The following is a 12,626-nucleotide window of genomic DNA, read 5'->3' as shown; positions in this document are numbered from 1 at the left end:
TGATATGGATTCTCTACTGCAGTCCGACAGCCGGCCACACCCAGGAGAGAGACAACTTCCAAATTCCCATAGAGGAGAGTCTTGCTTGGAGGCCCCAGTGTGGCTGGAAGGCGGTGGGAGTTGCCTTGAAGCTGCATCTGGAAAGCAAGCACACTGTTTGGTGAGGTGTGTGTGGAGGAAAAAGAAGAGACTTCAGCGTTCTGCCAGGGGCCAGAGATGGGCCCTGAGACCTACTCCTGCCCTAGGGAGCTCACAGACTAGAGGCAGGAGACCACCCAGGAGGAGTCAAACAGCAGTGGGAGGAGCCTGGGAGGAGGTGCCAGGCAGGAGCTGGAGCCACACAACGGGGCATTGAAACTTCTAGTTAGGTAAAGCCAACAGTGAGACGGATTTTCTTTCCCCCCTCACCCCACTGGCCACTGCCGCCTATTTGCTCCCTGTAAAACAGCAACTTTAGCTTATGTGTCCCCCAGCAGAGATGAAAAAGACAAGCTTCCTTGGGGCCAGATTAACCCGTTTATCAAGCTAAGAAGCAGCCACGCCTGGCTTTTAAGGACAGGAGGCCCTTACTCTCTGCCCTTCCGCCTTTCTGTCTTCTCTTCCCAGGGCCAGTTCAACACCAGGCCTGACTTCTCAAACAGCATTGCTCAGTTTGAGTTCACACTCACCATAATAGACACTGCTGAATACAGGAAAAAAAAAAAACAATCAAAACACTAGATGAAAAAATACTTTAGCGTGTGCTTATCTTTGAATGGCGAGATTAAAGTTAATAATTTTCTGTGCTTTCATTTTTTTTTTTTTTTTTTTTTACAATGAATAAGCATTCCTTTGGAGAACAGAACATAATTGGTGTTGCAAACAAAAAGCCAACATGAGTGGAGGGAAATATGGATGAACCGGCAAGGCTGTGAGAAAATGGAAACCCCAAACCAAACCAAACCTCAGAAGACCAGGCCAGGTCCCCGGAAGGAAGCCCCGTTCCTCCGCATCCTGGCTTCTCAAGCTGCAGCCCCTCCTGCTGCCGCGCTCTGCCCCGCGGGCCCGCATCTGTCCCACACCCGCCCGCCAGAGGGCGCCGTGGGGCCGCCGCCCCGCGTCCTGGCCCTGGCGACTCACAGCCCGGGCTGCGGGCGAACCCGCGCGGAGGTGAGGCACCCGGCACAGCGAAGCGGACTCCGGGTGGGGTGGCCGCCGGCAGACGCGCATCGCACTTCACCCTGCCGAGCACAGGTAACCGCCGTCAGGGCCCAAGCTCCCCTCTCCCCCGACGGTGCAGCTCCAGCGGCCCGCGGAGCCGGGCTGCCGCGGGCTCTTGCGCCTCTCCCCGCGCGCCGCAGCCTCGCGCAGAAGCCGGCCGGCTCACCTCCGCGCCTTCACCGCACACCAGGGGAGCTCGCGACTGGACCCCACTGCTCTCGGGAGGGATTGCTCTGGGCTTTCGCAATTTAAAAAATTAGGCAGGTAAAACATACACAGTAATATGTAGTCGTGAGAAACCCCAGTCACGTCTGTGTGCATTAAAACACCAGCCTCCAAGGGGCGCCTGGGGGGCTCAGTGGGTTAATCCTCTGCCTTTGGCTCAGGTCATGATCTCAGGGTCCTGGAATGGAGCCCGACATCGGGCTCTCTGCTCAGCAGGGAGTCTGCTTTCTCCTCTCTCTCTGCCTGCCTCTCTGCCTACTTGTGATCTCTCTCTGTTACAGGAAGAAATAAAAAATCTTATAAGAAAACCAAAACAAACAAAAAAAACCAGCCTCCCTTCACCACCACCTTCCCACCCCCTCCATAAATAACTAGCAACAGGTTCTTAAATGCACTTCTATCCAAGTAGTAAGTCTATCATTGTGGCTTTCTGTATGTCTGGCCATCCAGCCGTCCATGTATTCATCTATGCCTGGAAGAAGATTCATCAAAATGTTAACGGAGGTAATCTGTAGGTGGTAGAATTAGAACGATTCTTCTTTTCTGAGTGTTCCACAGGAAACTGTGCGTGGGAGGGGAGTTGTTACCATATTTAAATCGCACGCGTCCTGAGGCTGCCCTGACCTCTGCCAAGGGCGGACTCTTTGTCGTGGGCTGCTCCAGGTCTCTTGCGTGGAGAGATGGGGCAATATCACGTCCCGGCTGCACGGAGCAGCCCTGGGGGAGTGGGGCGGGTAACAGAGCCCAGGGTTGTGTCTTTGTGATGAGCGACTCTAAGGGACTTGGCTCCTGCCTACCAGTTTTTACCAGTTTTAAGGGCCGATTCATTGGAAAATGCTGCCGGCCTCTGGGAAATAACAATAGAATCACGGTGATGGTTTTATCAAAACTCTCTGGACTGAGAACCTATTGGAAGGGGCTTTTTTTTTTTCCCCCTTTGTGATCCTTGAAAAGTGATTTTGAAATTTTTTTTTTTTTTTTTTATTTTGGAGGCCAGAGAACCCAAGTTCCGATTTGAAAGCTGGTTTTAACCAACCCTGAATCTTTATGGTCCTTGAGAGTTATGTAGCAACTACAAGTCTCTTCCTCTCTCCTTCCTGGTTTCTGAAAAGCAGAAAAGGGGTTGGTGATCCGTTCTAAAAACACGGAGCCCAACCAGGTCTTCCCAGGATGTTTGTGGGGGGCAGGTGTGCAAAGCCTGCAAGGCTCCTTTTTAAAGCTGCTTTTCAAAGGTGGTCTAGTTGGACTTTTGTATATTTAACCGATTTATTAAAAACACGTATATTTTAAAAACTACAACTTTAAAAGAAATTAAAATGTTTGACATTTTGGTAATTAGTGGAGGAAACAAAGAGCTTTCCTTTGCCTGGTGATCAACCATTTCCAATAAATCGTTTATTGAGAGTACCTGTTTCAGCACCAGCCAACATGATCAGCACAGGGTGAGACAGGATAGAGAACCAGGCTCCCCCCACCCCCACACGCCCCTCTCACCGCCCCACCCCACACCCCAGCACAAATTGCAGGGAATCCATAGAAAACCTCATTTGCTTCCAAGATTGTGGGAAAGGCCTAATCCAACTTTAGGGATTCCCAGACTTTGACATTTCACCAACAAATAAAATTCTGAAATAAATTTAGAGACAGAGATGGTGTGCCAGCTTTTAATTTTGCCAAGTAAGGTCATTCAAAAAGAGCCTGCTGTCACAACTGTTTGTATAAGACATGACATGCTGACATCAACAGGACATGATCTCAAAATAAAAGTCTTAAAAAAATAAATTTCACCTTTTAAAATATTTTACCATACTTTCTTTAATTTTCCGTGTTTCAAAGGGAAAATGTTAGCAGCTTGCATTTTGCTATTTTTGTGTCTTAGCTACTAGAGCATAAGAACCATAAATGAGTCTTTATTTGATAGGAACTTTTCTTACACTATTTTTGGGCTATCATGTTGAATATCAGTGAACACTGCCAAGTACACTGAGATGAGAAATAGTAGATGTTTGGCTGAATTTATATTAATTCCTAATTTATACTAATCCTAAGATCCAACACTAATTCTGTACCCAAACTTTCCAAGTTAGACAAGGATACCACCATTTATTTGATTATGTTTGAAATTTTATTTTATTTCAATTCAGTTAATTAACATATAGCGTATTCTTAGTTTCAGAGATAGAGTTGGATATAACCCACAATGCTCCTTACATCACGTGCCCTCCTTAATGCCTGTCACCCAGTTTTCCTGTCCCTTAACTCCCTCCCATCCAGCAGCCCTCAGTTTGTTTCCTATAGGTAGGAGTCTCTTTTTAAAAAAAATTTTTAATAAACATATTAAAATTCACAGGTCTGTGAATCGCCAGGTTTACACACTTCACAGCACTCACCATAGCACATGTCCTCCCCAATGTCCATAACCCCACCCCCCTCTCCATAGCCCCCTCCCCCCGGGCAACCCTCAGTTTGTTTTGAGTGATTAAGAGTCTCTTATGGTGTGTCTCCCTCCCAATCCCATCGTGTTTCATTTATTCTTCTCCTGACCCCCAAACCCCTCCCATTGCATCTCCATTTCCTCATATCAGGGAGATCTTACCATAGTTGTCTTTCTTTGATGGACTTATTTCGCTAAGCATAATACCCTCTAGTTCCATGCATGTCGTCACAAATGGCAAGATTTCATTTCTTTTGATGGCTGCATAGTATTCCATTGTGTATATATACCACATCTTCTTTATCCATCCATCTGTTGATGGACATCTAGGTTCTTTCCATAGTTTGGCTATTGTGGACATTGCTGCTATAAATTTTCGGGTGCATGTGCCCCTTCGGATCACATACCCTTTGTTTGTATCTTTAGGAGTAAATACCCAGGAGTGCAATTGCTGGGTCATAAGGTAGCTCTATTTTCAACTTTTTGAGGAACCTCCATGCTGTTTTCCAGAGTGGTTGCACCACTTTGCATTCCCACCAACAGTGTAGGAGGGTTCCCCTTTCTCCGCATCCTCCGCATCCTCTGCCAGCATCTGTCATTTTCTGACTTGTTAATTTTAGCCATTCTGACTGGTGTGAAGTAGTATCTCATTGTGGTTTTGATTTGTATTTCCCTGATGCCGAGTGATGTGGAACACTTTTTCATGTGTCTGTTGGCCATCTGGATGTCTTCTTTGCAGAAATGTCTGTTCATGTCCTCTGCCTATTTCTTGATTGGATTATTTGTTCTTTGGGTGTTGAGTTTGCTAAGTTCTTTATAGATTTTGGACACTAGCCCTTTATCTGATATGTGATTTGCAAATATCATCTCCCATTCTGTCAGTTGTCTTTTGGTTTTGTTAACTGTTTCCTTTGATGTGCATAAAGTCTTTTGATCTTGATGAAGTCCCAGTAATTCATTTTTGCCCTTGCTTCCCTTGCCTTTGGTGACGTTCCTAGGAAGAGGTTGCTGCGGTTGAGGTCGAAGAGGTTGCTGCCTGTGTTCTCCTCAAGGATTTTGATGGATTCCTTTCTCACATTAAGGTCCTTCATCTAGTTTGAGTCTATTTTTGTGTGTGGTGTAAGGAAATGGTCCAGTTTCATTTTCTGCATGTGGCTGTCCAATTTTCCCAACACCATTTGTTGAAGAGGCTGTCTTTTTTCCATTGGACATTCTTTCCTGCTTTGTCAAAGATTAGTTGACCATAGAGTTGAGGGTCTATTTCTGGGCTCTCTATTCTGTTCCATTGATCTATGTGTTTGTTTTTATGCCAGTACCATCCTGTCTTGATGATGACAGCTTTGTAATAGAGCTTGAAGTCTGGAATTGTGATGCCACCAACTTTGGCTTTCTTTTTCAATATTTCTTTGGCTATTCGAGGTCTTTTCTGGTTCCATATAAATTTTAGCATTATTTTTTCATTTCTTTGAAAAAAATGGATGGGATTTTGATAGGGATTGCATTGAGTGTGTAGATTGTTTTAGGTATCATAGACATTTTCACAGTATTTGTTCTTCCAACCCAGGAGCATGGAACATTTTTCCATTTCTTTGTGTATTCCTCAGTTTCTTTCATGAGTACTGTATAGTTTTCTGAGTATAGATTCTTTGCCTCTTTGGTTAGGTTTATTCCTAGGTATCTTATGGTTTTGGGTGCAATTGTAAATGGGATGGACTCCTTAATTTCTCTTTCTTCTGTCTTGTTGTTGGTGTAAAGAAATGCAACTGATTTCGGTGCATTGATTTTATATCCTGACACTTTACTGAATTCCTGTACAAGTTCTAGCAGATTTCGAGTGGAGTCTTTGGGTTTTCCATATATCATCTGCAAAGAGTGATAGTTTGACTTCTTTGCTGATTTGGATGCCTTTAATTTCTTTTTGTTGTCTGATTGCTGAGGCTAGGACTTCTAGTACTATGTTGAATAGCAGTGGTGCTAATGGACATCCCTGCCGTGTTCCTGACCTTAGAGGAAACGCTTTCAGTTTTTCTCCATTGAGAATGATATTTGTGGTAGGTTTTTCATAGATGGCTTTGATAATATTGAGGTATGAATACTTTGAAGAGTTTTGATCAGGAAGGGATGCTGTACTTTGTCAAATGCTTTTTCAGCATCTATTGAGAGTATCATATGGTTCTTGTTCTTTCTTTTATTAATGTATTGTATCACACTGATTGATTTGCAGATGTTGAGCCAAACTTGCAGCCCTGGAATAAATCCCTCTTGGGTGTGGTGAATAATCCATTTAATGTACTATTGGATCCTATTGGCTAGTATTTTGGTGAGAATTTTCGCATCTGTGTTCATCGAGGATATTGATCTGTAATTCTCTTTTTTTTTTTTTTTTTTTTTTTTTTTTTTTTTTTTTTTTTTTTTTATATTTTATTTATTTATTTGACAGAGAGCACAAGCAGGAAGAGAGGCAGGCAGAGAGAGAGAGAGGAGGAAGCAGGCTCCCTGCTGAGCAGAGAGCCCGATGCGGGGCTCAATCCCAGGACCCTGAGATCATGACCTGAGCCGAAGGCAGAGGCTTTTAACCCACTGAGCCACCCAGGTGCCCCTGTAATTCTCTTTTTTGATGGGATCCTTGTCTGGTTTGGGGATCAAGGTGATGCTGGCCTTATAAAATGAGTTTGGAGGTTTTCCTTCCATTTCTATTTTTTGGAACAGTTTCAGGAGAATAGGAATTAGTTCTTCTTTAAATGTTTGGTAGAATTCCCCTGGGAAGCTCTCTGGCCTTGGGCTTTTGTTTGTTTGAAGATTTTTTTTTTTTAATTTTTTATTTTTTATAAACATATATTTTTATCCCCAGGGGTACAGGTCTGTGAATCACCAGGTTTACACACTTCACAGCACTCACCAAATCACATACCCTCCCCAATGTCCATAATCCCACCCCCTTCTCCCAAACCCCCTCCCCCCGGCAACCCTCAGTTTGTTTTGTGAGATTAAGAGTTTTGATGACTGTTTCAATCTCCTTACTGGTTATGAGTCTGTTCAGGTTTTCTATTTCTTCCTGGTTCAGTTTTGGTAGTTTATATGTCTCTAGGAATGCATCCATTTCTTCCAGATTGTCAAATTTGTTGGTGTAGAGTTGCTCGTGTATGTTCTTGTAATTGTTTGTATTTCTTTGCTGCTGGTTGTGATCTCTCCTCTTTCATTCATGGTTTTATTTATTTGGGTCCTTTCTCTTTTCTTTTTGATAAGTCTGGCCAGGAGTTTTTCAATCTTATTAATTCTTTCAAAGAACCAGCTCCTAGTTTCGTTGATTTGTTCTATTGTTTTTTGGGTTTTATTTCATTGATTTCTGCTCTGATCTTTATGATTTCTCTTCTCCTGCTGGGTTTAGGCTTCCTTTGTTGTTCTTTCTCCAGCTCCTTTAGGTGTAGGGTTAGGTTGTGTATTTGAGACCTTTCTTGTTTCTTGAGAAAGACTTGTGTCGCTATATATTTTCCTCTCAGGACTGCCTTTGCTGTATCCCACAGATTTTGAATCTGTTGTGTTTTCATTATCATTTGTTTCCATCAATTTTTTCAATTCTTCTTTAATTTCCTGGTCGAATCATTCATTCTTTAGAAGGATGCTGTTTAGTCTCCATGTATTTGGGTTCTTTCCAAATTTCCTCTTGTGATTGAATTCTAGCTTCAGAGCATTGTGATCTGGAAATATGCAGGGAATGATCCCAATCTTTTGATACCAGTTGAGACCTGATTTATGATCCAGGATGTGATCTATTCTGGAGAATGTTCCATGTGCATAGGTAGGAGTCTCTTATGGTTTGTCTCCCACTCTGATTTCATCTTATTTTATTTTCCTCCTCCCTTCCCCTATGAGCTTCTGTTTTGTCTCTTAAATTCCACAAATGAGTGAAATCATACGATAATGTCTCTTTCTGATTGACTTACTTCACTTAGCATAATACCCTCTAGTTCTGTCCACATCATTGCAGTTGGTAAGATTTCATTTTCTGATGGCTGAGTAATATTCCATTGTGTATATATACCACATCTCCTTTATCCATTCATCTGTCGATGGACATCTAGGCTCTTCCATAGTTTGGTTATTGTGGACATTGCTGCTATAAGCTTTGGGGTGCACATGCCCCTTCAGATCACTACATTTGTATCTTTGGGGTAAATTCTCAGTAATGCATTGCTGGGTCATAGGGTAGCTCTATTTTCAACTTTCTGAGGACCCGCCATGCTGTTTTCCAGAGTGGCTGCAGGCTTGCATTCCCACCAACACAGTGTAAGGGGTTCCGCTTTCTCTACATCCTCCCCAATACCTGTTGTTTCCTGTGTTGTTAATTTTAGCCATTGTCACCAGTGTGAGGTGGCATCTCATTGTGGTTTTGAACCACCATTTATTTTAATTTTAGATTGCTTTTGTTGTTTCTGTTGGGTTTGGACTTTTAGTGCTTTCTAGTAATTGAAGACCCTTTTAGTTGGATTCTTATCAGTTGAAGGCACTTTGCTAGTGACCACCCAAAGAATTGAGCATTTTGGTATCATATTCTTTCATCTAAAGGGTTTTCCAAATTATGGTCATTGCGTTTCAAGAAATAAGTGCTTTGAAAGTGGATTATACTAGCCACCTGCTTAAGTTGAGAAGGGGTGGGGGCAGCAGATGTTGGTGGGGAAGGGGAGGGGTCAAGGAGTGGAAGCAGAGGTGAATGGTGAGGACAATAAGGATCAATTAAAGAGCACCTGCGTGGCTCAGTCAGTTAAGCATCTGACCTCAGCTCAGGTCATGATCCCAGGGTCCCAGAATCAAGCCCCCAGGTTGGCTCTGAGCTCAGTGAGGAGTCTACTTGTTCCTTTCCTTCTCCTTCTGCCCCTCTCTCACTCATGCTCTCTCTCTCTCTCTCTCAAATAAAATCTTTTTTTAAGACGTCAATTAAAATGAAAGGGATGCTATATATAATTTTTTAGCCTTTTCTAGAATTGAAGCAGATACTGGGACCAAAAATCAACATTGCATTTCTTGAAAGCAATCAGAAAGGGCATTAAATCACCCAGAAGTTGAAAGCTGTTTGTGGGAGAAGGCGCGCCTGATCTGCCATCCCTTACCACATGGATCTTAACCTGTTGGCATTGCCCAAGCCCCGAGGCCTGGCAGCCTAATGACAAGGCAGTTTCCTGGATGGTGAGGGAGACAGAAGGTTTTCTGGGCAGAGGCTCTGCTGTATTACAGAGTAGTAATAGAAACCTCAACCTTAAATATGACTTTTCCCCCAAACCTAACATTAGCTGGTGTTAAAGTATTTTCACCAGGGAAAGCAAAGGCTTTTAGTGGTTTTACCTTGTCCTGAAATGGAGACTTTGACCCAGGTCGTGGTTGTCCGGGAAAAGGATGCAACCTGAGATTTTCTGAGCTTTTATTTCCCAAGAATCTTCCATCAGAATGGACTTTGCAGAGAATTCACAGAACTTTGGCACTCCCCATCTTCATTCTTGACCCTGTTGCCTCATTCTTTTTTGGTCCAGCCATCCCAAAACCGTGTCTGCAGCTGTCACTTGGACCCACCCACTCCTAAGTTGGGATTTTTATCCCTAACCTCTTTCCAGAGCTCCAGATGTGTATTTTTGTCAGTTGGCTGAACATCTTCCAACGGGTGCCCTAAATTCAGCCTATCCCAAATCAAACCGATCAATTCTCCCCACCACGGACAACAGCCTCCTCCACCTTCTTTGTCCCTTCCTTTGCTTTGGTTAGCCACGTTGTCATTCATTCCATTGTTCAAGCTGAGGACCTCAGTGTCATCCTCACCTCCATCCCTGTCCTTCACCGCCATTTTCTAACTGCCGCCAAATCCCATCCTCTCCTGCCCTCCCATGTCTGTTCTCCAATCTCTCATCTCCACCCCACAGTTACTGCCCTGCTCTGGGCCCTCACTGCCTCTCACCTGCACTGGGGAACTGGCTTCTATCTGGTCACAGGATCACAGGAACATCCCACCAGAAGCTGTCTGCACAGCTGTCAGGGAGATCCCTGGAAAACATCGCTCAGTTTCCATCTGTCTCTTGCTTGAACCAACAAAGTTCTGGATACTAGAATGTAAGCAAAAGAATCATGAGAGGTTTCTAAGAATTTCCACAGGAGGGATATAAAACGTGTCTTTACTCCTTTTCTTTTGCCCCTTTTCCTATCCTACAGCCTGGAACAAAGGTGTGTGGCTTCCACTTTGGAGCAGGAACGTGAGGGGCACACCCCAGGGCAGGAAGAGCAGCCTCCATGGAAGGTACCATGGAGCAGAACTGCCACAGCCCTGGCTACCTACCTCTGGAATGTTCTGTGGGAAATTGTGGCAGAGCAAATGCATGCTGCCTGTGGCAGGCTCTGAGTAGCTCTTTGGACATTCCTCAATCATGGTCCTTCGCTGAGTCATGCTCACTGGTTTGCAGATCTCTCTAGAATGGGACCTGCGCGTAGGGGGGTGGCGGGGCTGCAGTGTAAGCAACTGTGTGCATGTGTCCTCCGCATTCCTCTTTGTCTACTCAGTCTGGCACAGTCAGAGCAGGCCCCCGGGGAGCATTGTGGAGCTAGTGAGTACTGAGGAGGGCTCCAAAGAAAGCTCCGTCCTCTCTGAGCCCGTGGGGTGGGCTCTACAGACTCCTGCCACTTGCCAGCTGAGGGCATCGGGCACAGTGTGTAGCCGCTCTGTGCCGTAGTTGCCATCTCCGCTGAGCCGCCCAGCAGCGCCTCGGGTGTGTTGCAGGGATTAAAGGGCAGTTTCTGCCAAGCACTTAGCACAGGACCCGGCCCACCGTTGGAACTGGAAGAGCATCTGTTACCGTTTCGTGGTTGTCTCTCTCCGGATTGCGCATGCTCGGTCCCTCTTCTTCTCTCCCCGCCCTGTACTTTGCTTTTCATTAACTTCTCAACTCAGATACATCTTCTGAGCCCCAGGACTGTGCCACACAACACAGTCTCCACGCCTGCGGGGAGCTCGCTGGCTTTGGTGGAGGCAGGCAGGGAAACCGGAGCTGCAGCACAGCTGAAAGGTGGAAGTGCTCACGGTTTCCGCGGAAGCACAGGGAGGGCAGGCAGTCACCGTGGGCAGGGGCACCGGTGGAGGACCACCCTGAATGGGAGTGGGGAGGCCAGCACAGAGTGGTCTGGCCACTGCCAGTGCGGTTCAGTAAGACTCGGCCACTGGTTTTCACACTGGAGCAATCCTCAGAATTCCCTGGAAGCCTTTGGTGAAATGCAGATTGCGCGGCCTCCTTCCCTGTGTCTCAGATTTACTAAATCCAGGGCAGGGCATGAGCTTTTGCGTTGCTGTTGTTGTTTTAAGATAGATTTATTTCAGAGAAAGAATGCGCTCAAGCACCCTTGGGAGTGTGGTGGGGGGAGGGGCAGAGGGAAAGGGGAGGGAGAAGTTCAAGCCCACGGACACTGAGCATACAGCCCAAGGTGGGACTAGACCTTATGACCCTGAGCTCACAACCTGGACCCACCCAAGAGGTTGCTTAAGGACTGAGTCACCCAGGTGCCCTTCTGGACTTCTGCATTTTTAAAATTTTATTTTACTTATTTATTGGACCGAGAGAGAGACACAGTGAGAGAGGGAACACAAGCAGGGGGAGTCACAGAGGGAGAAGCAGGCTCCCAATGCGGGGCTCTATTCCAGGACTCTAGGATCATGACCTGAGCCAAATGCAGCCACTTAAGGACTGAGCCACCTAGGCAGCCCCCTTGAGCTTTTGGGTTTTTGACAAGTTCCCAGGTGGTCCTCCTGTTGCTGGCGGGGACCACACGCTGAGCACTGGGAGTGGGAGTAGGGAGCCGGAGTGGTGGGAAGGCCAGTGGACTTCACACACCAGCCCTGGAGCTCAGATTCTGTAACAGCAGCGAAAGTCAGAACTAGGGAGCGGTTTAAGAAGAAGAGCGGGCAGTGAGACCTGTGTTGCTTTGAAGAGTACAGGACTTCAGAAGGGAAGACGTGTCGGGAGTTGAAACCAGGTGAGCCGTGGGCGGTGTGGATCACGCTGGGTGTGGTGTCCCCACCGGCCCCTCTCCCTTTGCTGCTCCTTCCTCTTGCTCTTAAAGGAAGAGGAACAGCCCTATTTGTCCAGGCTGAAAACTTCCCCTTTCCCCCAGGCCATCATGCTATCTCCTCTGGAAAGACTGTCTTCCAGACTCTCCCCATTCCCTTCCTGTTGGACATTGTTTAAACCAAACCTTCAAACACATAGGAGCTCCCAGAATCCCACTACCTTTCAGCTTCTTTCGGCTGCTATTCTTGGTCATTTTAAAAAATACATTTATTTTGGATTTGAGTATAGTTGACCTACAATATTCCATTAGTTGCAGGTGTACAACGTGGTGATTCTGCAAACCTATATGACCCATTCCTCTCCTGGGCAGCTCTGTCCCCATAGGATGCTATTACCATACCATTGTCTCTCTTCCCTGTGCTGTGCCTTTCATCCCCCTGACTTCTTCATTCCCATCCTGGCAGCCTGTGCCTCCCGCTCCCCTTCACCCATCGTGCCTGTCCCCCACCTTTTTCCTTTCTGGCACCCATCAGTTTGTTCTGAGTACTTAGAGGGTCTGTTTCTGCCTTTTGTTTATTTGTTTGTCTTTTTTTTTGAGATTTCACATACTGAAATACGGATAACTTTTTTTAACCAAAACTTCTCAGCGAATGGTCATTGTGTGCCCCATTTCTTCACCCCGGGTCCCGCACCCCCTAGTCTCATCTGCACCTCCCTGAACGGTGGAA

This window comes from Mustela putorius, unplaced genomic scaffold (genome assembly GCF_011764305.1).
Source record: "Mustela putorius furo isolate JIRA1106 unplaced genomic scaffold, ASM1176430v1.1 tig00003853_pilon_pilon_pilon, whole genome shotgun sequence".
NCBI classification, from domain to species: Eukaryota; Metazoa; Chordata; class Mammalia; order Carnivora; family Mustelidae; genus Mustela; species Mustela putorius.
Note: the sequence above shows the minus strand (reverse complement) of the source record.